Source organism: Squalius cephalus (assembly GCF_949319135.1).
Source record: "Squalius cephalus genome assembly, chromosome: 9".
Taxonomy (NCBI): domain Eukaryota; kingdom Metazoa; phylum Chordata; class Actinopteri; order Cypriniformes; family Leuciscidae; genus Squalius; species Squalius cephalus.
Genome location: NC_137130.1, coordinates 1,938,151 through 1,963,789, shown reverse-complemented (window position 1 = coordinate 1,963,789; position 25,639 = coordinate 1,938,151). Strand labels below are relative to the sequence as shown.

At 38.1% G+C, this 25,639-nt stretch overlaps 1 protein-coding gene and 1 long non-coding RNA gene across 2 annotated transcripts in view; both read right to left on the bottom strand.

The window, feature by feature from the left end:
* LOC307164734 (uncharacterized protein) overlaps positions 1-25,639 on the bottom strand; it is a gene marked incomplete at its 3' end in the record, with an annotated part of 182,775 nt that overhangs the window by 124,833 nt on the left and 32,303 nt on the right. The gene's annotated exons all lie outside the window — the stretch shown is intronic.
* Positions 17,784-18,060, bottom strand: LOC307164538. Its single transcript, XR_013822299.1, has 2 exons — positions 18,019-18,060; positions 17,784-17,862 (listed from the first exon to the last, which is right to left on the bottom strand). It is a non-coding gene; the product is annotated as an uncharacterized lncRNA (long non-coding RNA).

Sequence of the window (25,639 nt, the reverse complement as noted above, 5' to 3'; positions counted from 1 at the left end):
ATGTGAATCTGTTGACCAGGCTACACCTGACACGAGTTGTGGTCTCATTGGCACAAATTAATGTAGATGAGATTAGACAGAACTGTATTGATCCCACTCTTGTATGTCATGGACTTCCGAAGCTTTGTTTGGTCACATGCTTTTCTGCTCTGGTGATTTGTTAGATATGGTGGAGAAAACAAGTCTGACCACCAGATGTCACTAATGCGCATTGTGGTAAAAGCTTCGAGTAATGAACCTTTTGGCACAATTTGATGAAAGCCTCAAATGCTTCAGAAAGCCTCGGTTTCCCATCACTAGTTTACAGATGGAGTGGAGAATATACCTGTGAAATGTAAGTTTTGCACTGAGGAAAACACCATGTCTCAAACGCATAAAACAGCACAAAATATTGGATGTTTGTGTGTGCTGTGGCGGATCAATTTGATCCATGATAGACCTCTAGGACTGCTTAAGAAAAGCGTGCACACACAATTATCCAGACTAGATCAACCTGGAGCAAATTAGTGGGATTGTGTGAACTTCAATTACCTTTTATGAAACCGCTTCAGCCCCAATTTGTTCATTCAAGTCAAGTCAAGTCAAGTTTATTTATAAAGCGCTTTTCACAATACAGATTGTATCAAAAGCAGCTTCACAGTATTAAATTAAAATAATACATCAATGTTTGTTTCTAGTGTAAAACGTCCACGTTTGGTAATGCTGATCAATAGTATTGTTGATTGATTAATTAAATTAAGTATCCCCAAATATCCCCCAACTGAGCAAGCCAAAGGCAACAGTGGCAAGGAACCGAAAATCTCCATCAAGTGACCTAATGGAGAAAAAAACCTTGGGAGAACCCAGGCTCAGTCGGGGGCCAGTTGTCCTCTGGCGTTTATAAACTAGAGGTCGGATTTAACTGTAAGATTAAAAATATTATATAAATGCCTGGCTGAAGAGATGCGCCTTTAATCTAGTTTTAAACTGGGAGAGCGAGTCTGAGCAACGAACAGTATCCGGAAGACTATTCCAGAGTTTTGGAGCTAAATATGAAAATGATCTCCCTCCTTTGGTGGATCTGGATATCCTAGGTATGACCAAAAGCCTCGAATTTAGTGATCTTAAAGAGCGCGATGGATTATAGGGCGATAGAAGGTCCGTTAAATAAACTGGAGCTAAGCCGTTTAGGGCTTTATAAGTCAGTAGCAATACCTTGTAATTAATACGGAACTTTATAGGTAACCAATGTAGAGACGACAGAATTGGTGTTATATGATCATATTTTCTTGATCTAGTAAGAACTCTAGCGGCTGCATTTTGGACTAACTGTAGCTTGTTTATTGAGGATGCAGGACAACCGGCTAATAAAGCATTACAGTAATCTAGTCTCGAGGTCATGAATGCATGAACTAACTTTTCTGCATCAGAAACAGATAGCATGTTACGTAGCTTAGCAATGTTTCTAAGGTGGAAAAAAGCTGTTCTTGTAACATATGAAATATGATTTTCAAAAGACAGGTTGCAGTCTAGTATAACACCCAGGTCTTTTACTGTAGAGGATAAAGTAACAGGACATCCTACTATGTTAAAGTTGTATTGTGAGAGGTTTTGTGGGCGTTTTTTTGAACCGATGATTAGTACCTCTGTCTTGTCTGGATTTAATAAAAGAAAATTGCGCGTCATCCAGTCTTTTATATCTTTAACACACTCTGTCAATTTGGATAATTTAGCGTTTTCATCCGGCCGCGATGAAATATAGATTTGAGTGTCATCAGCATAACAATGGAAACTAATTCCATGTTTCCTTATAATACTTTTTCAAGTCAGGTGTTGGAGTTTAATCCCCGCTTTTATAGCGTCTTTTATGAAACAGGCCTCAGATGTAGTAAATGATTGGTGTAGTCATTCAGCAAGTGCTATACCATGCAGTTAGTTAGTTTTAACTAGCTAAGTTTCACTAATACAATTATTTAAATTGAGATTACATGACAATTTGAAGTTAAAGGCACAATATGTAAGTTTTCGCTTCCATTTTCAAAACAATAACAAAGGTGAAGCTTGATGATGCTATGAAGGAGAGTGGAAAGATGGGAGAATAATGTTGTTTTCATCATCCAGAGATGATTCATAATTCATGAATCATATTCACGGAAGAGGTAATGTTTTTGTATCACCTGTATGTTTTATCAACATTATTTTATGTCATCGTAATGAATTAGCTGCAAGGAATGTGAAATGTGATGCTATATTAGCCTGTTACGGATATGTGACTATTTGTCAAATGATTTGTTGAGTTAATGCTGTCCAGTTTAACATGTTTAAAACAATTGTACTTAAAGTAAAAATTAACAAATTTGTGGGTAATGGCTAAATATTTTTGTGCAACACGAACTGTATTTAATTTCACTGCCACAGACTTGGTCACCAGACTTAATAAAAAGCATTAGTGCAAAGAAAGTACAATATAACTGTATGTTATATTTGCTTTCCTGTCTATCTATTGCTTACATGTCTCTGTTATTAGAGACTGAGTTTACAAGTGATGGTTCAATTTGTGTTTTTATTTACTACTAGTTCTATTTTTCTGTCTTTTTTCTGTTTTAGCGTTAATGATTAAGGACAAAATAGTTTTGGTTCTCTGAATGTTAGGGGCTTAAAGGACATTGTTAAAAGGAAAGCAGTTTTTATTTTGTAAAGGGCAGAAAGCTCATTGTGTGTTTCTACAAGAGACTCTTTCTTCAGACTTGGATTCCTCTTTCTGGACTAATCAATGGGGAGATGAGATGTTTTTCAGTTATGGTTCTAGCCGTTCTGGAGGAGTGGCAATTTGCTTTTTGTGAGAACTCCAGTGTACTATTAATATTTACAATATAATAATCAGAGCCATTCCAGTTCCTTTAAGATTAATGGTTAAAGAAGACATTTTACTCAAAGTCTCCCCAGAACTGAGGCAGCTCTCCTTAGAAGGTTGTGATTTTTGTGATTTAAAATGTACAAATAGAGTCATTAGAAATGTTGTTTTACAGGCTTATTACACAAACACTATTAGACGGGAATACATGCAATCAGGAGAAAATATTCATTTCCATGAGTCTTTTCCTCTCCCTCCTAAAGCTAAGGAGGTGAACTTCAGAAAAATTGTGAAGCAAATATTGAAAATTTAGAGCGGAAATGTAATTAGGTTTGGTATTTTTCTGGAAAACAAAGAGTTTGAGTTTATTAATTTCTTGTTGTGTCTTAAAGTATTTCATTCATAAGTGCAGATGGTTTCAATCTAAACCCAACTTTATCCAGTGGATGAATGAGGTTAAACTCTTGTGCAAATCTTTAAGATTTGTTAAAAACCAGAAAGCCCTTAAATTGATTTATCTTTTGGATACGTATAAATTAATTTAAAAAGCTCCTTTTGATTTACTAATCAAAAACAATCAAAAAAATCAATCAAAAACTTTATTGACAAAGGCAAGCAAATCCAGATGACAGATGAACAGCAGTAGTAAAGTGAGATCTGTGTCTTTGAGAGAAATGTGTCGTGTTTAGTCAGTAAAAGAGCTTCAGTATTAGAGACTCTGATCTGAACAATAACAATACAAGACATGTGAGACTTTAAGTGTGATTGGACGTCATTTTTATATTCCCAAATCAAATATGAATTACGTACTAGATGAGTAAAAAAAACAGTATTTACAATGACAAACACTTTGAGCACTAATGAGTTAGAGAAAATATTGCTGTTTGCTCTCAAATTATGTTCTAGGGTGGAAATAAGCCTCCTGAAAATAAACATACAGTAAATGCCAGCATATAAAGCCATTACAAATAAATGAAGATTAATAAATGGCAAAAAATAGTAATGTGAGAAATGACACCATTAGGTTTCTGATGTGTGAATATGAGCTTGATCTCGTTCAGCTCTTCTGGATCTGATGTCATAAACCAGAATAATGACAGTAGCCACGCCCACCAGAGCAGAGAGGACCAATCGGATCACAGCTTCAGTAGGACCACAAAAGTGGACAGAGTCTGAGGAATAAAAGCATCAAACTGAGATCAGGGGCCTCATTTATAAACGCTGCGTACGCACAAAAGAAGGCGTACGCCGCTCTCTACGCAATAATTTGTATTTATAAAAAGCAAACTTGACGGGAAAATGTGCGGTCCTTCACGCAAACTCTGACCCAGGCGTACGCACAAAAACGGGTGAAATGAGAAATGGCGACACCGTCGGCAGATGGAAGAAACACGTGAAAGTGTGTGAAACTGTAGACCGTTGTGTAAAAGAAATGGCAATACTGCCTCTCATAAATAACATGAAGACTTCACAAAGCAAGTCTTACAATTAACAGCCTACACGCACACCCGTTTGATCGATCTGCAGTGTAAAACAAACAAAATCAAACGAAGATCACAACAGAAATGCAAATTGACACATATTTGCAAAAAAGTGAAATATGTTCTGCAATGATATTGGCATGTTATGCAATTCATCCTCATAACACATCTGTAGCTTGTCAGATGCAATCAAAGGGATGGTAATAAAATGCCATGATGCCATCACAACGCGTAATGACGCACAGTTGCTGATCTTGCGCTCTTAGAAGCGATGGAGCGCTAGACGCTTTTTTGCATCGACTTTGATGTCCGACCATTTCTTTTTTATTTCGGCCACGGTCCGAGGTTGTGAGGTTAACGGCGTCTGCAACTTTTTTCCATTAGTAATGCCCACACTGTGCCCTCCAAACAACATTTTACTCCTCTTTTCCACCTCGCCAACGATAATTTCTACTTCACATTGAGTGAAGTTACGTTTCTTGGTTTTCCTCTCTGTGTTTGCCATGATTTCGCAGTCGATGAATATTAACTTGTGGGCGTTTCACGGACTATTTATGGGCAACTATGTGCGTGACATGAAGCCGCAAAAGCTGCGCTAGATTTAGAATTGATGTGATTTATTAAGGGAAAACTGCGTAGGATGTGCGTGCGCACGGTTTTAAAAATCCGAATGTTTCATCCATACGCCACTTCTGACGCAAATCCTACGTAAAATTTTATAAATGAGGCCCCAGATCAGTTCATAAACGCTAATATCATGACATGAGAGAGAAAAGATAAATACAAACAAATCTAATCAACAATCTTATTTTTGGTTATTTTTGGTTGAGTCAGTTGTCACGACCGGCTCGAAGCCGTGGCAAATGAAATGGAGGACATAGTGATTGGTTTGCAAAAATAAAGATTTATTAACATAAATAGAAAAAATATAAGCAAGAAAACATGGTCATCTGTAATGTCTGTTAGGTGCATGAATGTAAAGGTATCAATCACAGAAAACGAAATACTAAACCAAATAACAAAAGCAAGTTTAACCCTAAAACAAACCCGAGCCAACTCAAAGTAACGCGGAGAAAGACCTCTCTCTCAACACTAGCCAGCCTAAACTTTTATAGAGGGATGAACAGGTGGACATCGTTCCCTTGATGAGTCTCCTAGCCACACCCACCAACCGGCCATAGCGGGGAAGAGTAGAGACTCGTCACACACTCCCCCTAAAAAGAAGAGCAAAGAGTTTTAGAACACTTCCAAAACCCAAACCAAAACCCCACCACTTCTAAATTCAAACAGTCCAAGTAAGCGAACTTGGTCCAACTCCAAATTTTCCCCAGTCTTGTTATATCTCCAAGTCCTTTCAGCAACCACGGCGCCTAGGAAGCAAATCAAGAAAAGAACAGAGACAGGAAAATAGAAGAAATCCCATAACACTAGACGATATAAATACGAGATAAGGCATCAGCAGTTGTATTCTCTGAGCCTTTAATATGGCGGATATCTAACAGGTATCCCTGTAAAAATAAGCACCACCTCATTAACCTCTGGTTTGGGTTCTGCAACGAATGAAGAAAAACTAAAGGGTTGTGATCAGTAAAAACTACCAGAGGTCCCTCAGACGAACCCACATACACCTCAAAATGTTGCAAAGCCCAGATCAGAGCAAGCGCCTCCTTTTCTATCACAGAGTAATTAAGTTGATAAGGATTGAACTTTTTAGAAAAGAATCCAACTGGATGATCAATTCCATCCTCATAAGTCTGTAACAGAACGGCACCAGCACCCACATTGCTGGCATCCACTTGCAACCGAAATGCTTGGTCAAACTTTGGCGCTTTCAAAACAGGATCCTCTGTAAGAAGCAATTTTACCTTTTCAAAGGCTTGCTGACAACCAGACGTCCAACAAAAGTCTACTCCTCCCCGCAATAAATTTGTCAGGGGAGCCACCACTGTAGAAAAATTCCTGCAAAAACAACGATAAAACCCTACCATTCCAAGAAATCGCATAAGTTCTTTCTTGGTGGCAGGTGTTGGGTAGTTATCAATCGTTTCTACTTTCGCGCGGACAGGGCGCACTTGGCCTTGCCCCACCACTTTCCCCAAGTAGACTACTGTGGCCTTGGCGAACTCACATTTTAACAAATTAACGGTCAAATTCGCCTCCACAAATCGATCAAATAGTGCTCTAATTTGAACAATATGTTCTTCCCAAGTTCGACTATACACAACGACGTCATCTAAGTACACAGCGCAACCCTTTAAACCACAAATAACTCGATTCATTAAACGCTGGAAAGTTGCGGGAGCATTACGCAACCCGAAACTCATAACGTTGTACGAAAATAATCCAGACGGTATAATAAAAGCAGAAATTTCTTGAGCTCTTTCAGTTAAAGGCACTTGCCAGTAACCTTTTAGTAAATCAAACTTACTAACAAATTTAGAGTTTCCCACTTGATCAATACAGTCCTCAATTCGAGGCAATGGAAATGAATCGGGTTTTGTTACAGCATTTACCTTTCGGTAATCAGTACAAAATCTGAACGATCCATCAGATTTACTCACTAGCAATGATGGAGAAGCCCAGCTAGAAAAAGAGGGTTTAGCGATATCATTTTCCAACATATAATCAACTTCATTTTCTAATTGTTGTTTTTTACTCGCAGATACTCGATAATAGCGTTGATGAATTGGAGCCGAATCTCCCACATCAATATCGTGTTCAATAAGACTTGTACGAGATGGAGTATCGGGAAACAGTGTAATATATTCAAAAATCAAATTAATCAAATCAGTACGCTGCACCTCCGTTAAATGACTAAATCGATTGTGCAAAGAGCTTAACACTTCTGAATTATGTAAACGACCCTGAAAGACAGAATCTCCAGGATCAATCTCATCCTGATCCCCGCCTAACAGAATTGAAGTGGTTGACAATTCAGGATCACCAGAAGCAAAAGAACCTGTAACCAGAACAGGTTTAATGCCAGAATTAGGCATAACAACGTTGTCTTGATTTATTTTAGCGTCAACAAAATCTTCAGAACCATAGAAAGGCTTTAGCAAATTTACATGACATAACCTCGTCTTCTTTTTTCGATCTGGCGTATTAATCAAATAGTTAAGATCAGAAATTTGACGAGCCACAGTATATGGACCTACAAACTTGGCCTGAAATGGTGATCCCACAATAGGCAACAGAGCAAGAACTTGATCACCCAATTGAAAGGAACGCAATTCTGTACGACGATCAAAAAGTCGTTTCATCCGATCTTGTGCTCTGCTCAAAGATCCCTTTGCCAGTTGGCACGCTTCAAAAATTCGTCTGCGAAAATCACTCACATATGATAGAACATTTTTTGGTGGATCAACTTTTTTCCAATCTGCAGACAAAACAGATAATGGACCACGCACCTCATGCCCAAAAACGAGGTCATTCGGACTAAATCCAGTACTCTCCTGAGCAGCTTCTCGAGCAGACATCATTAACCAGGGTAACCCAGCTTCCCAATCTTTATTCATCTGAACACAGTAAGATCTCAATAAAGACTTTAAAGTTTGGTGAAATCTTTCCAGTGCTCCCTGACTTTGGGCGTGATAAGCACTGGAAAGATTATGTTGAATATGAAGCTGTTTCAAAACTTGACCAAACAAATTTGAAGTAAAATTACTCCCCTGGTCAGACTGAATAATTCGTGGTATTCCGAAGACTGATATAAACTGAGTCAGTGCTTTTAAAACTAACTTTGCAGTTAGAGAACGTAACGGGTACACAGCTGGATATCTAGTCACTTGGCACATAACAGTAAGCAAATATTCATTCCCCGCCTTTGACCGAGGTAATGGCCCCACACAGTCCACAATAAGATGTTCAAAGGGTTGACTAACAGCAGGAATTGGATACAGAGGGGCAGGTTTCATTGACTGGTTTGGCTTTCCAGTGAGTTGACATGTTTGACAAGATTTAATATACTTCGATATATCACGCTTCAACTTTGGCCAAAAGAAATGTTTCAAAAGCAACCTGTACGTCTTTTTCACCCCCAGATGTCCAGATGTGTCATGTGCCGTTTTTAAAACAAGTTGACGGAGAGACTGAGGCACTACAATTTGGAAAACAGGATCACCAATTACAAATTCTCCATGCGGCACCCACTTTCGGACTAACACATCTCCCTCTAGATAATATCCAGAAGGAAGATTTACGATTGTATCATGAGAGACAACTCGATCAAACAATTCAACAAGTGTAACGTCAGCCTTTTGTTCCTTAATCAAGTCATCACGTGACACAGACAAGACGGAAGGGATTTCTAGAGGTGCACTCAAAATCTCTCTAGTTTCAGATTTATCAACAGCTGGTATTTTACTCATAGATCTTGTTATCACGCATGACGGAAACCCATTCAAAGAACAGGAAGAATTCTCATCACTTGCGTCAAAAGTCGACACAGATGGTGTGACCACCAAATTCGGTGAAACATTCCGCCAAACTCGTTCACCAGCCAAATCATTTCCCAGGATTACCTGTACTCCGTCCACAGGCAAGCAGGAACGCACAGCAACCTCCACTTCTCCCTGGATCAAATCAGAATGTAAAATGATTTTATGTAAGGGAACGGACATCACATTCAAACCAATACCCCTAATCAACACATTGTTCCCAGTATACGAATCATTTGAAAAAGATAGAATAGACTCTAGGACAAATGTTTCTGATGATCCAGTGTCACGAAGAATTTTGACCGGTACATCTTCTGTAGAATTTACCAATCTAACAGAACCATCTGTAACAAATGGAGAAAATGTTGAAACACGTGACGAGGAACTCCCCGGTACATTTACTTCAGAGGCAGTCACTGCCAGAACAACAGCCTTCACCGAAGACGATTTAGATTTCAACAAAGGACACTCATTCTTCCAGTGACCAAACTCATGACAATAATTACAGATGTTTTCTCTGTCTTTTACTCCAACAAATGTAAGACGCTGTTTGTCAGGTATATCACCCAAAGTTCTCGGAGATCTACTAAAATCATGCCACAACTCTCTCTTAACATTTTCTCCAGCATTTTTGTAGCCGGAAGAGATTTTATGAATCAGAGAAAATTCATCAGCCATAACAGCCCCCTCATATGCGGTGTCAGGTTTACGCTCACTAATATAAGTTACTACACGTTGCGACACAGAGTTTTTAAACTGTTCAAGCAAGATCAACTCCTTCAAATCGTCTAACGTTTTAACGTCAGAAGCTGCACACCAACGATTGAAGTGAACTGAAATATCATGTACAAATTCAACATGCGTTTGACTATCAGTTTTCTTCCAGGACCTAAATTTTTGTCTATAGGCCTCTGGGACCAACTCGTATGCCCTTAATACTGCATTCTTAACAGTCAAATACTCCTTAGCATCTGCTACACTAAGAGACAAATATGCTTCTTGAGCTTTTCCTGTAAAAACAGACTGTAACATAAGCGTACGTTCCTCATCTGGCCAATTTCGCGTTTCTGCCACGCGTTCAAACAACAAAAAGAAGCGTTCAACATCTTTCTCGTCAAATCTAGGGATCAATCTCATATTAGCCACTACATCAAATTTACACAAAGCCAAATCGCGTTCTACACCTCCCGTTGAATTAAGTTTACCTTCTTTTATCAGATCTAAACGGTAACGTTCAAGATCAAGCTGTTGTTGTTGTAACTCTAGCTTAGACATCTCAACACGATTTTGTGCTTCTACCATTTCTCTTTTTATTTCCGTTTGAATTAACAACAATTGTTTTTGTTCTTCAAATGTTAGATGAGACATTGATGCTGCACCAACAAAAGCTGAAACATCTTCCAAAGATTGAGACTCCAAAACTCCGCGTTCAGATAACTCAGTCTTAATCATAATTTTAATACTATCTTTTAAACGTTTATCTTGACTTGACAAACTAATTTTGTAATGCGTTGCAAGTTCTACTAGTTGATCTTTAGAAAAATCATCCAACAGATCTTCAGACGGAGCACTAATAAAATCCTCAATCTTTGAATCCATGGTGAACAACAGGAGCAAGCTACGACTACTTAATTTCCAAATATATATATATCTGAGGGGTCGCAATTGGATAAACAATTCCCTCTAACTAAATTCCCAAACTATCTAAACTTATCCCTAATCTTCGTACAGTTACTTGCAGCGGGTTTTTATACACTGCAAACCAGTGTTTGAAATGGCGACCGATTAACAAGTCACCATTACAAAACACGGACGTGTTCCCGAGACAACTGCTCTAGCTGCTTTCACCATACAAACATAACAAACTAAAATAAAAAAAGTTCGGAGCATCCCGTTAAGGATACCCCGCTAAACCTAAACAGGGAAAAGCATATCCAACAAGAAACCCCCCTCAAACATACAAACAGTAGTCAACACTTACCAATGCCAATCTCCCATGAAGTAGACCAACCCAATCACTATAATCCTCCACGAAATTTCAAAACTCAGTATTCAACGAACATTACTAAGAAAAAATACATATTTAACGAATCAATCATCAGATTAACGAAATCAACTCTTTAACCAAACAAATTTAACAAAACTCCCGGACGAGCCCCCACATTTGTCACGACCGGCTCGAAGCCGTGGCAAATGAAATGGAGGACATAGTGATTGGTTTGCAAAAATAAAGATTTATTAACATAAATAGAAAAAATATAAGCAAGAAAACATGGTCATCTGTAATGTCTGTTAGGTGCATGAATGTAAAGGTATCAATCACAGAAAACGAAATACTAAACCAAATAACAAAAGCAAGTTTAACCCTAAAACAAACCCGAGCCAACTCAAAGTAACGCGGAGAAAGACCTCTCTCTCAACACTAGCCAGCCTAAACTTTTATAGAGGGATGAACAGGTGGACATCGTTCCCTTGATGAGTCTCCTAGCCACACCCACCAACCGGCCATAGCGGGGAAGAGTAGAGACTCGTCACAGCTCGAAGCCGTGGCAAATGAAATGGAGGACATAGTGATTGGTTTGCAAAAATAAAGATTTATTAACATAAATAGAAAAAATATAAGCAAGAAAACATGGTCATCTGTAATGTCTGTTAGGTGCATGAATGTAAAGGTATCAATCACAGAAAACGAAATACTAAACCAAATAACAAAAGCAAGTTTAACCCTAAAACAAACCCGAGCCAACTCAAAGTAACGCGGAGAAAGACCTCTCTCTCAACACTAGCCAGCCTAAACTTTTATAGAGGGATGAACAGGTGGACATCGTTCCCTTGATGAGTCTCCTAGCCACACCCACCAACCGGCCATAGCGGGGAAGAGTAGAGACTCGTCACACACTCCCCCTAAAAAGAAGAGCAAAGAGTTTTAGAACACTTCCAAAACCCAAACCAAAACCCCACCACTTCTAAATTCAAACAGTCCAAGTAAGCGAACTTGGTCCAACTCCAAATTTTCCCCAGTCTTGTTATATCTCCAAGTCCTTTCAGCAACCACGGCGCCTAGGAAGCAAATCAAGAAAAGAACAGAGACAGGAAAATAGAAGAAATCCCATAACACTAGACGATATAAATACGAGATAAGGCATCAGCAGTTGTATTCTCTGAGCCTTTAATATGGCGGATATCTAACAGGTATCCCTGTAAAAATAAGCACCACCTCATTAACCTCTGGTTTGGGTTCTGCAACGAATGAAGAAAAACTAAAGGGTTGTGATCAGTAAAAACTACCAGAGGTCCCTCAGACGAACCCACATACACCTCAAAATGTTGCAAAGCCCAGATCAGAGCAAGCGCCTCCTTTTCTATCACAGAGTAATTAAGTTGATAAGGATTGAACTTTTTAGAAAAGAATCCAACTGGATGATCAATTCCATCCTCATAAGTCTGTAACAGAACGGCACCAGCACCCACATTGCTGGCATCCACTTGCAACCGAAATGCTTGGTCAAACTTTGGCGCTTTCAAAACAGGATCCTCTGTAAGAAGCAATTTTACCTTTTCAAAGGCTTGCTGACAACCAGACGTCCAACAAAAGTCTACTCCTCCCCGCAATAAATTTGTCAGGGGAGCCACCACTGTAGAAAAATTCCTGCAAAAACAACGATAAAACCCTACCATTCCAAGAAATCGCATAAGTTCTTTCTTGGTGGCAGGTGTTGGGTAGTTATCAATCGTTTCTACTTTCGCGCGGACAGGGCGCACTTGGCCTTGCCCCACCACTTTCCCCAAGTAGACTACTGTGGCCTTGGCGAACTCACATTTTAACAAATTAACGGTCAAATTCGCCTCCACAAATCGATCAAATAGTGCTCTAATTTGAACAATATGTTCTTCCCAAGTTCGACTATACACAACGACGTCATCTAAGTACACAGCGCAACCCTTTAAACCACAAATAACTCGATTCATTAAACGCTGGAAAGTTGCGGGAGCATTACGCAACCCGAAACTCATAACGTTGTACGAAAATAATCCAGACGGTATAATAAAAGCAGAAATTTCTTGAGCTCTTTCAGTTAAAGGCACTTGCCAGTAACCTTTTAGTAAATCAAACTTACTAACAAATTTAGAGTTTCCCACTTGATCAATACAGTCCTCAATTCGAGGCAATGGAAATGAATCGGGTTTTGTTACAGCATTTACCTTTCGGTAATCAGTACAAAATCTGAACGATCCATCAGATTTACTCACTAGCAATGATGGAGAAGCCCAGCTAGAAAAAGAGGGTTTAGCGATATCATTTTCCAACATATAATCAACTTCATTTTCTAATTGTTGTTTTTTACTCGCAGATACTCGATAATAGCGTTGATGAATTGGAGCCGAATCTCCCACATCAATATCGTGTTCAATAAGACTTGTACGAGATGGAGTATCGGGAAACAGTGTAATATATTCAAAAATCAAATTAATCAAATCAGTACGCTGCACCTCCGTTAAATGACTAAATCGATTGTGCAAAGAGCTTAACACTTCTGAATTATGTAAACGACCCTGAAAGACAGAATCTCCAGGATCAATCTCATCCTGATCCCCGCCTAACAGAATTGAAGTGGTTGACAATTCAGGATCACCAGAAGCAAAAGAACCTGTAACCAGAACAGGTTTAATGCCAGAATTAGGCATAACAACGTTGTCTTGATTTATTTTAGCGTCAACAAAATCTTCAGAACCATAGAAAGGCTTTAGCAAATTTACATGACATAACCTCGTCTTCTTTTTTCGATCTGGCGTATTAATCAAATAGTTAAGATCAGAAATTTGACGAGCCACAGTATATGGACCTACAAACTTGGCCTGAAATGGTGATCCCACAATAGGCAACAGAGCAAGAACTTGATCACCCAATTGAAAGGAACGCAATTCTGTACGACGATCAAAAAGTCGTTTCATCCGATCTTGTGCTCTGCTCAAAGATCCCTTTGCCAGTTGGCACGCTTCAAAAATTCGTCTGCGAAAATCACTCACATATGATAGAACATTTTTTGGTGGATCAACTTTTTTCCAATCTGCAGACAAAACAGATAATGGACCACGCACCTCATGCCCAAAAACGAGGTCATTCGGACTAAATCCAGTACTCTCCTGAGCAGCTTCTCGAGCAGACATCATTAACCAGGGTAACCCAGCTTCCCAATCTTTATTCATCTGAACACAGTAAGATCTCAATAAAGACTTTAAAGTTTGGTGAAATCTTTCCAGTGCTCCCTGACTTTGGGCGTGATAAGCACTGGAAAGATTATGTTGAATATGAAGCTGTTTCAAAACTTGACCAAACAAATTTGAAGTAAAATTACTCCCCTGGTCAGACTGAATAATTCGTGGTATTCCGAAGACTGATATAAACTGAGTCAGTGCTTTTAAAACTAACTTTGCAGTTAGAGAACGTAACGGGTACACAGCTGGATATCTAGTCACTTGGCACATAACAGTAAGCAAATATTCATTCCCCGCCTTTGACCGAGGTAATGGCCCCACACAGTCCACAATAAGATGTTCAAAGGGTTGACTAACAGCAGGAATTGGATACAGAGGGGCAGGTTTCATTGACTGGTTTGGCTTTCCAGTGAGTTGACATGTTTGACAAGATTTAATATACTTCGATATATCACGCTTCAACTTTGGCCAAAAGAAATGTTTCAAAAGCAACCTGTACGTCTTTTTCACCCCCAGATGTCCAGATGTGTCATGTGCCGTTTTTAAAACAAGTTGACGGAGAGACTGAGGCACTACAATTTGGAAAACAGGATCACCAATTACAAATTCTCCATGCGGCACCCACTTTCGGACTAACACATCTCCCTCTAGATAATATCCAGAAGGAAGATTTACGATTGTATCATGAGAGACAACTCGATCAAACAATTCAACAAGTGTAACGTCAGCCTTTTGTTCCTTAATCAAGTCATCACGTGACACAGACAAGACGGAAGGGATTTCTAGAGGTGCACTCAAAATCTCTCTAGTTTCAGATTTATCAACAGCTGGTATTTTACTCATAGATCTTGTTATCACGCATGACGGAAACCCATTCAAAGAACAGGAAGAATTCTCATCACTTGCGTCAAAAGTCGACACAGATGGTGTGACCACCAAATTCGGTGAAACATTCCGCCAAACTCGTTCACCAGCCAAATCATTTCCCAGGATTACCTGTACTCCGTCCACAGGCAAGCAGGAACGCACAGCAACCTCCACTTCTCCCTGGATCAAATCAGAATGTAAAATGATTTTATGTAAGGGAACGGACATCACATTCAAACCAATACCCCTAATCAACACATTGTTCCCAGTATACGAATCATTTGAAAAAGATAGAATAGACTCTAGGACAAATGTTTCTGATGATCCAGTGTCACGAAGAATTTTGACCGGTACATCTTCTGTAGAATTTACCAATCTAACAGAACCATCTGTAACAAATGGAGAAAATGTTGAAACACGTGACGAGGAACTCCCCGGTACATTTACTTCAGAGGCAGTCACTGCCAGAACAACAGCCTTCACCGAAGACGATTTAGATTTCAACAAAGGACACTCATTCTTCCAGTGACCAAACTCATGACAATAATTACAGATGTTTTCTCTGTCTTTTACTCCAACAAATGTAAGACGCTGTTTGTCAGGTATATCACCCAAAGTTCTCGGAGATCTACTAAAATCATGCCACAACTCTCTCTTAACATTTTCTCCAGCATTTTTGTAGCCGGAAGAGATTTTATGAATCAGAGAAAATTCATCAGCCATAACAGCCCCCTCATATGCGGTGTCAGGTTTACGCTCACTAATATAAGTTACTACACGTTGCGACACAGAGTTTTTAAACTGTTCAAGCAAGATCAACTCCTTCAAATCGTCTAACGTTTTAACGTCAGAAGCTGCACACCAACGATTGAAGTGAACTGAAATATCATGTACAAATTCAACATGCGTTTGACTATCAGTTTTCTTCCAGGACCTAAATTTTTGTCTATAGGCCTCTGGGACCAACTCGTATGCCCTTAATACTGCATTCTTAACAGTCAAATACTCCTTAGCATCTGCTACACTAAGAGACAAATATGCTTCTTGAGCTTTTCCTGTAAAAACAGACTGTAACATAAGCGTACGTTCCTCATCTGGCCAATTTCGCGTTTCTGCCACGCGTTCAAACAACAAAAAGAAGCGTTCAACATCTTTCTCGTCAAATCTAGGGATCAATCTCATATTAGCCACTACATCAAATTTACACAAAGCCAAATCGCGTTCTACACCTCCCGTTGAATTAAGTTTACCTTCTTTTATCAGATCTAAACGGTAACGTTCAAGATCAAGCTGTTGTTGTTGTAACTCTAGCTTAGACATCTCAACACGATTTTGTGCTTCTACCATTTCTCTTTTTATTTCCGTTTGAATTAACAACAATTGTTTTTGTTCTTCAAATGTTAGATGAGACATTGATGCTGCACCAACAAAAGCTGAAACATCTTCCAAAGATTGAGACTCCAAAACTCCGCGTTCAGATAACTCAGTCTTAATCATAATTTTAATACTATCTTTTAAACGTTTATCTTGACTTGACAAACTAATTTTGTAATGCGTTGCAAGTTCTACTAGTTGATCTTTAGAAAAATCATCCAACAGATCTTCAGACGGAGCACTAATAAAATCCTCAATCTTTGAATCCATGGTGAACAACAGGAGCAAGCTACGACTACTTAATTTCCAAATATATATATATCTGAGGGGTCGCAATTGGATAAACAATTCCCTCTAACTAAATTCCCAAACTATCTAAACTTATCCCTAATCTTCGTACAGTTACTTGCAGCGGGTTTTTATACACTGCAAACCAGTGTTTGAAATGGCGACCGATTAACAAGTCACCATTACAAAACACGGACGTGTTCCCGAGACAACTGCTCTAGCTGCTTTCACCATACAAACATAACAAACTAAAATAAAAAAAGTTCGGAGCATCCCGTTAAGGATACCCCGCTAAACCTAAACAGGGAAAAGCATATCCAACAAGAAACCCCCCTCAAACATACAAACAGTAGTCAACACTTACCAATGCCAATCTCCCATGAAGTAGACCAACCCAATCACTATAATCCTCCACGAAATTTCAAAACTCAGTATTCAACGAACATTACTAAGAAAAAATACATATTTAACGAATCAATCATCAGATTAACGAAATCAACTCTTTAACCAAACAAATTTAACAAAACTTATGGACGAGCCCCCACATTTGTCACGACCGGCTCGAAGCCGTGGCAAATGAAATGGAGGACATAGTGATTGGTTTGCAAAAATAAAGATTTATTAACATAAATAGAAAAAATATAAGCAAGAAAACATGGTCATCTGTAATGTCTGTTAGGTGCATGAATGTAAAGGTATCAATCACAGAAAACGAAATACTAAACCAAATAACAAAAGCAAGTTTAACCCTAAAACAAACCCGAGCCAACTCAAAGTAACGCGGAGAAAGACCTCTCTCTCAACACTAGCCAGCCTAAACTTTTATAGAGGGATGAACAGGTGGACATCGTTCCCTTGATGAGTCTCCTAGCCACACCCACCAACCGGCCATAGCGGGGAAGAGTAGAGACTCGTCACACAGTGTTTATATGATCTATCATATCAAACTATAAAATGATTCAATAATTAATAAATATGTAAATAATTGGTTAAAAACAAGAATATCTGAAGGACATGAGAAATGATCTCTACTCACCAGAGACAGAAACTCTGAAAGCTTTTAATGAGAAACTTTCTGAAAGCCTAAACCCTCTCATACTTTTGATCTGTAGTTGATAATCTCCAGCATGTTCAGTTGTGATGTTTGTGATGGTCAGAGATCCAGTTTGATTGTTCAGCTTCAGTCTGTCTCTGAATCTCCCAAGATAATCATCATATAAAGTGATTCTGTCGGCCTTTACATTAATTTCAGCTATTAAAATATTTTCATCTCCAAACATCCACCGAATCCATTCATAATCCTTTATTTCAGTGAGATTAGAGTTTACAGTGAGTGATTCTCCCTTCATCACTGATATTTCAACTGTAAAAAAAATTTCAATTGTATCTGAGATATTGATATTGATATTTAAATTAACAATAATATAAAACAAAAAACAGAAATGAAGCAAAATGGTGTTTGGATTAATATTGTTTCATTTGATTAAACATAAAATGGTAATACAAATATTTAACCTACCAAAGACTGCGAGAAGGACAAAACTGATCGAACCATACTGGCTTCGTAACAACTTTAGGATATAAACTCCAGCATGTTCAGTTGTGATGTTTGTGATGGTCAGAGATGCAGATCGTATGTTCAGCTTCAGTCTGTCTCTGAATCTCCCATCAAGAACATCATCATATACAGCGATTCTGTCGGCCCGTTTATTGATTTCAGCTATTAAAGTCTCTTCATATCCAAACCTCCAATCAATCACATCATCATCCTTTATTTCAGTGAGATCAGAGTTTAGAGTGAATGAGTAATCAGTAATATGTGAGTTTAGAGTGACTGATTCTCCCTCCTTCACTGACACTGACGTCCCTGCTGTAAACCAAAAACACACACAGAACACACACAACCAGGGTTTGTCAGATTAATACTGTGAAATCACTTAATAATGTTTTACTAAATTATTTAAAATGTCAGGTTGAAATAAACAATATCATAAACCAACAAAATAAACAAAATGGTGTATGGATTAATTTAAATGTTGCCATTAAATAAAGGTGAAACAAATGTGTTTAGCCTCACCATAGGAACCGATATTGATCTTTCTCTTTCTCACACCGTTGATCTGTAGAGAATAATATCCAATCTCTTCAGTGATGTTTATGATGGTCAGAGATGCAGATCGTATGTTCAGCTTCAGTCTGTCTCTGAATCTCCCATCAAGAACATCATCATATACAGCGATGCTGTCGGCCGTTACATTGATTTCAGCTATTAAAGTCTCTTCATCTCCAAACCTCCACTCAATCACATCATCATCCTTTATTTCAGTAAGATCAGAGTTTAGAGTGAATGATTCTCCCTCCATCATAAGCTTCTCCTTTTCATCTTCATCACCAAACACACCTGAAGAACAGAGTTTTCACTGATTAAAGCTTTAAAATCACTTGATGTTGGTTTGAAGCTTCACTGAAATACTTTTAAACATTTAAATGTGATGTTAATAATACTCTGCAGGAATACAAAGACAAAAGATGACAAGTGAAATAGAGTAGAAATATATTTATATATGGAACAAAAATAAAAGACTTTTACTTTAATGTTTTAACAAGTACTAGGTTGAATGTACTGTTGCTGTATAAAGTCATGCTGTGGTTCTTTTCTGTCTTTAGTAGATTTCTTAAACGTTATTGTGGATTAACTAACATTTATGAAATCGAATAAAGACAGAAAAGAAGCACAGCGTGTGCAAACTGGTATATCCATATATCTTTAGTAGATGTTAGTAAATGTTAGTGCTGTCCTGTAACAGTGAATGTTAATACTCTCTGACTAATTTAACCAGTCATTTATTACATGATACCAGAACTGAAGCCATAAAAACATATTTAAAAGAAACACAAACAGAAAAAAAACTATCCAAAACATCTTCAGCGCTTTCAATCCACAAATATGAAAAGACAAACTCTTCAAAACTGCTTCAGTGATAAAATGACAGATGATCTGATGTGAAGCTGCTCTGTAGTGAAATGAAGTGAAACTCCACCAACATCTAAAATAACTGCACATCTATAAGTGTTAATGCATGAACATCTAGCTCTTTATTCCTGATAATTCACGCTCTGAACTTATGTCACTTTGAGCTCCAGTGCGCCTCAACTTCTTGTCATTTTCAAGCATAGTAAACACTGACCCATGACGTGTTAAAAGTGTTAAAGTGTTCTTTGATATTTTCCTATGATTAATATTCATCCACTATGGATTACACCACTGCTGTGACACTCTAAATGCTCACTTTATTCAGAGTAAACACTGCATTAGTGAGACACTCAAACAAAAACACTGAAACGGTGCAACAGTTTCTCACATGTCTCAGACGAGCTGATAAAGACTGTGACCTCAGAGCTGACTAATGTGGCATATCGAGGGGGGTGGTTGGGGTGTGCGCTCATTTACAGAGCAATAGCAAGTAACGACTACGCCACCCCAGCATTAAACTAGCTGGGGAAACACCAATTAAGGGCACACAAGTTCGATCTCCTTCTCACAATCACAAAATACTGAGGCGTGGATACGTACAAAATAGATCTTTATTAAGTGATCATAAATAATTTAAAAGACCACTGGTAACAGTAAAGCACTAGTGGTGGCAAACAATGTCACTGATTTACATATGAGCAAATTGGTCAAGCATAGAAACAGCAACAAAAAGCAAACTCTCGCCACTGAGCTGGGGTGCACCAGTAGTAGGGCAGGCTAAGCAGTGGGCTTCAAATCAGCCGTAACCCGTGCACCAAATCTCAAAAGCACACACTCCAGTGAAATACACTGCAAGAAAACCTACACCGCACACTCTTGGAAAAGGAAAGTCTACATGCACCCTTCAGGGATAGCTAACCTGCCCGCTCTGGGTCACCTCTGCTCCTGAAACAAAAGAAAAGAAAAAAAAAACACCTAAACAATTAATAATAAAATAAACATAAACAAAAATAAACAAAATATAAATACATGAGAAACAACCACATTAATTGTGACTGCTCACAACAATAATCAATTGACAAAAATAAACACTGAAATAAAGTAAATGTCGCTTACCAGAAATGGCAACAAAAGCACAGAACAGATAACAAAGTAATCTAAGGCTCCAACTCTAATGTAAGCCAAAAAACAAACAAACAAAAAAAACCCAAAATAAGCCATTAATAAATCAGAATTATGAGAAGGATAACAAATTAGATTAAAGAAATTATATAGCTCATATTATGAGCTGACCAACACTAAAACAACAAGAAAAAAAAAAAAGGAAAACAAGTCAAAACCAAAGCAAAACAAAAGGCAAAACAAAGCAAGAGAAAACAAAACACAACCAAAACAACGAGCGTCGAGACTACGCCATGTCCCGATTAAACGCTCAATTAACAGGCCTAAAATACACAAGAAACAAGGTTAGCTGACATACTTTCTCTTAAAAGTGGCCACATGATAGAAACATGAGTGGGTTTACACATAGACATAATAAATACATAGACGCCCTATTGGCCGCTTTGGAACGTTGCTGCGATACGTCAATGCGTCCGCCATTTTGCGGAGGGCAAGACTGCGCTGTAATCAAATGCAAGTAAACAGGTGAGCTGCGGTTTTTCTGGATAAAAAAACTAAAAAAAAAGTTTATTTATCAACCGATTTCAGTGGTTTATATGTGGTGTACAAAAAAGTTCCATCTCTAGTTATTTAAAATCTCAATAGTTAGACTTATAAAATATTTTTTTAATAAGGAATGGCCAAAGTTCAGGCTTGTCATGTTTTTGGCTTTTTATTCTTGGATAAGAATTGTGAAGACCCCCATACTTATAATTTAATTTTCACATTAAATTAAATAAAGTTTTCTTATTGTGGAAAAAGCATATTCTGTCATTGACCCGATTTTAGCAATAACAAAGATAACTGATGGATCCTTTATGGTAATACATATGATATGGTACAACTACAGTGCAATGCAAATAGTAAATATAAGATAAAGTGAGAAGTAGGCTAATAGTAAATAGTTTAGTCAATAAAATAAACAAACAGTATACAGCAAATAAAATAGTAATTAAAAGTATAAAAAATAATAAGTTAAATAGTTACTATGAATAGTACAATCATTTAACAGCATTTACTATAATAGATTGATAATCGCAAGTGGTATATTATTATAATAACAATAATAAATCATGTAAATTTATATATTTTAAAATATTCTTACAAAGGCTATATAAAATAAAATGATGCAACCCTGTCTATTTTTGTTAAATTTCAGTTTTTAAAAGGTATAAGAAGCTGTACAAGTCAAGAAATAAAGTAAACGATTCAGTCAAACATACAGCAGGCTAACGTTAAAGTTAAATACCCTAAATATATAAAGTTATGAAACTTCACTTTGCCCTCAGCCAAAACGATTTGCCAGGGAACAAATTATAGATTAATGAGACCAAAGATCTCTCGTTAGATATACACAAGACAAATTATTCTCATGTTTAACCACTAGACTAAAGACATCAGATCCAGCGGCGAACGTCAGAAGCACTAGCCGAGGTAAGGCTGTTCTCGGCGGGGTACATGAGCGCTGAGCGCCCGGTGATCGCTGGATCTCACAACGTCAGATAACATTTTTAAATAGGCGCTATCTTTATAAATAAACCACAGATTTGAGCTTTAAACAACTACATTGTCGACTGAAAAACTCTTAAAACTACATGTCGTGACACAATAGTAGTATTTTTAAATTTCGCGGCCTTTCTCCTCTGAAAATAAAAATAGTAAATGAAATACAACCAGAAACAAATTTTCAGTTTTGCTTGTGAAAGGTAATTCCCTGAGACCTGTTTTAAATTATGTGGCGATTTGTAAAGCCCCAAGCAGCACACGAAATAGCCATTTTTCTCAATTCTCGTTATGAGAGGTATGGGAAAGTTGCCCTCCGCAGTATGGCGGTGCCGTTGACGTACGATCCAGCGGCCAATAGGGCGTCTATGTATTTATTATGTCTATGGGTTTACATACCGACAGGCGGGACTTCCCGTCAAACATCCGGCAAACCAATCCCTCATACAATTGACTAAACAGAAAAATAATGCGTCATAAATACACCAAATAAACTCAATAGTCCCACGCACACGAACAATTAACATACCGAGCAGAAGAGCAGCAGCCACCAACAGCACTCCACGCTGTGCATGCAATCGATTTTCTTTCCAAACTGGGACTATAGCAGCAACGCAGGAGAACCAACCTCTTAAGCAGTACAATAAGTACCCACGAACAGACACCAGCTGAGCAGAAAGGTTAGTGAACAAACAATATAGACGCCCAACCGTAGCCATGACAAACACATACCTCAAACACAGAGCGGTGGAGTACCGGCAACCATGACGCCCAAATGGCGCAATAATAAAGCGATATCCTGCTAAACTAGGAATGCCCTTTATATAGCCTACTCGCTCTGTTAATCATGGGGCGGTGCTATCCGTAACCGGCACTTCACCACACTAAGATAATCAGTTATGAGATACCATTGTGAGCAAATGCTTGGATACAAGGCTGGCAAATAAAGCAATAATTTTAAGACCAGAATCCAATTCCAGCTCCAGACGAGCTCCTTATTCTAACAGTGAGCAAAATCAACATGAAGTTGCATCAGCGCTCGTACTGAGGGAATATCTCTGATGATATTATTATACTTGCTCCAAACCAAGAGACACTTGATCAGAGACAACATGCAGAGGCTCGTAGACTTTAAACATTTTTAAGTCTGAAAATCGTCAGGGTATTGGCGCATGTTCACATAAGAAAACAACTGAAAACAGCGCTGTTTGTTCGCCTTGCTAGTTGTAGTTGTATCCAATAAACTATGATATTAAACAAGCTAATGCTATAATCGCTAACATGGCAGACTCATGGAAAAATACATCTGTTATCATTTTCTTTTTTATCATGACTAATTTATAAATGACTCAGCATCGTCTGTATTAATGAGAAAATAACCACTTCATCTGATGTTTAAAGTGAATAAAATAGCCTTGACTGAAGAACTTTGTTCACTCCACCGGCAGCGTTCCCAGATCGGGAGAACGATTTCCAGCCCAAAAGCCCAACAAAAAAACACCCAAAACTTTAACCCTGGAGAACCCAAGAACCCTTTTCTTCTTTGGAAAATTATGAACTATGCATTAAATTATCACCAAAATATCCACTTTTTCAATTTTAACCCTTTATTCCCTAATTTAGGATTAGGGCCAAATTTGACCCATTGGGCTTTAGGCATATTTCAAAGAATCACAATAACAAACACTGTCAATGCAGACTATTTGAAAGTTCACGTCAGGCAACTCAAAGCCTTTCTTTCGCCAACTGTAAGTTTTTGCGGCACGATTTGCTCCATCTGTGGGCTAGCAGTCTCGGCAAACGGCACATCTTCATCCCTGGACGAGTCATTGGACGAGTCACTGTCTTGGGCAGAAGATTCACCACCATCACTTTCATGCGGTTGAAACAATTCATCAGAATCGCTATCGCTGTCCAATTCAGGGCCAAAGTCACTATCATCAGCTTCAAGTTGCTCCAATACTTGTCTAACAAGTGACATTTCTCTGTTGCTTTCCCTGTCCTGAAAAGGGAGCCGCCATAATCCCTGAAAATATATACTACTTTATTAGTCTCTGGCCCTGTACTACTGAGGTAACTTAGTAAAATATTATACAAATGAAATTATTTCAAGGCTTTAGCCAAATACAGGACTGTCACCATTCTCCATCAAAGTCACTCAAAGAACCAGAGGATCATTTTTGGCCCATCGTTTTTTGAACTAGCTCAGAGTCGCTAATTTATCCAAAAAGAATATAAAACGTACTTCTAGGCATTCTGCAAGCTAATACTAAATAGATTAACAAAAAATACACAATTTTACCAACCGCTGGTTTGCTGAGAAGACGATTTTGTTTGGGTAGGTTTCCAGCTCAACAAAACAGCATGTGGTCAGCCATCTTGTTACTACCATTCTGGCACTTGTGAGTTCAATATTCATCCACTAGGTTTCTCTATGCAGGGGCCAGAAGTGGCATTCTGGGCTTTTGAAGTTAAATTAGAATTTTTTTAATTTATTTTTATTTTGGGTAGCAGCAATTAACAGCGGCCAAATTTGACCCTGTGGGTTCTCCAGATAAAAATAATGTTATAGAAGTTTACTGCCGTGCCAATTAAGGTTGATAATGATTTTTTTTAACTCATTAAAACAAAGTAATGATGATAAAATCATATAAAAATGTATAAATTCTCCAGGAAAACTAGGGCAAAAATGAAAGAAATGTTAGCAGATATAACTAAAATGCCCAGACAGACACTGTCAAAATGGCAATCAAGAAATGAACCGATACCCTCGGAAAAACACATGGAACATTTTCAATATCAACAGTCAGAATAAGTAATGCAAAAAGTGAACTGAATACGCAACGAAATTATCAGGTATTTCACACTTGTTCAGACACAACGACAGTCAAAACTGTGAACAAAGAATTAACAGCAATAATGCGCTTTCCTTCGTGTTGCAGTTTAACTTCAGACAGAAGTGTAAAAGATGTCCTGATGCAGGACAGGATCATATAGTTTCATATTCAGTTTTGATTTCAACTGTGAACAAACAGTGAGTTGTATTTTTTAGAGTTACAATTATATGAACTAAGAGCCTTCGTCATCTCCCTCCACAGGTGTAATTCACGTTTAGAGAGTTAGAGACTCTCCCACTCTTTACCGTGTAACTTATATTTAGGAAACCCTGGCATTGTGATCACTTGAATATACCAACCCGGTCACACTAAATGCGTCTCTATAGCACGAATTGTCTTTATCGTGCAATCATGCAATTATAAGCGAAAATGAGTTTTTACGTGCATATGATACGCATGGTTAGGTTTAGGGTAGTGTGGGCTACGTATGTATTATACGTCTGGTTGGGATTAGTGGTTTATCATTTGAGAAACCAATCCTGTTCAAGTAGTGCTATAGACAACACTTAGTGCTTGTTGTGAGGTGTGTGTGTAAGCCTATTACACACAATAAAGTGCGTATCATATGCACGTAAAAATGAATTTTCGCGTATATATTGCACGAT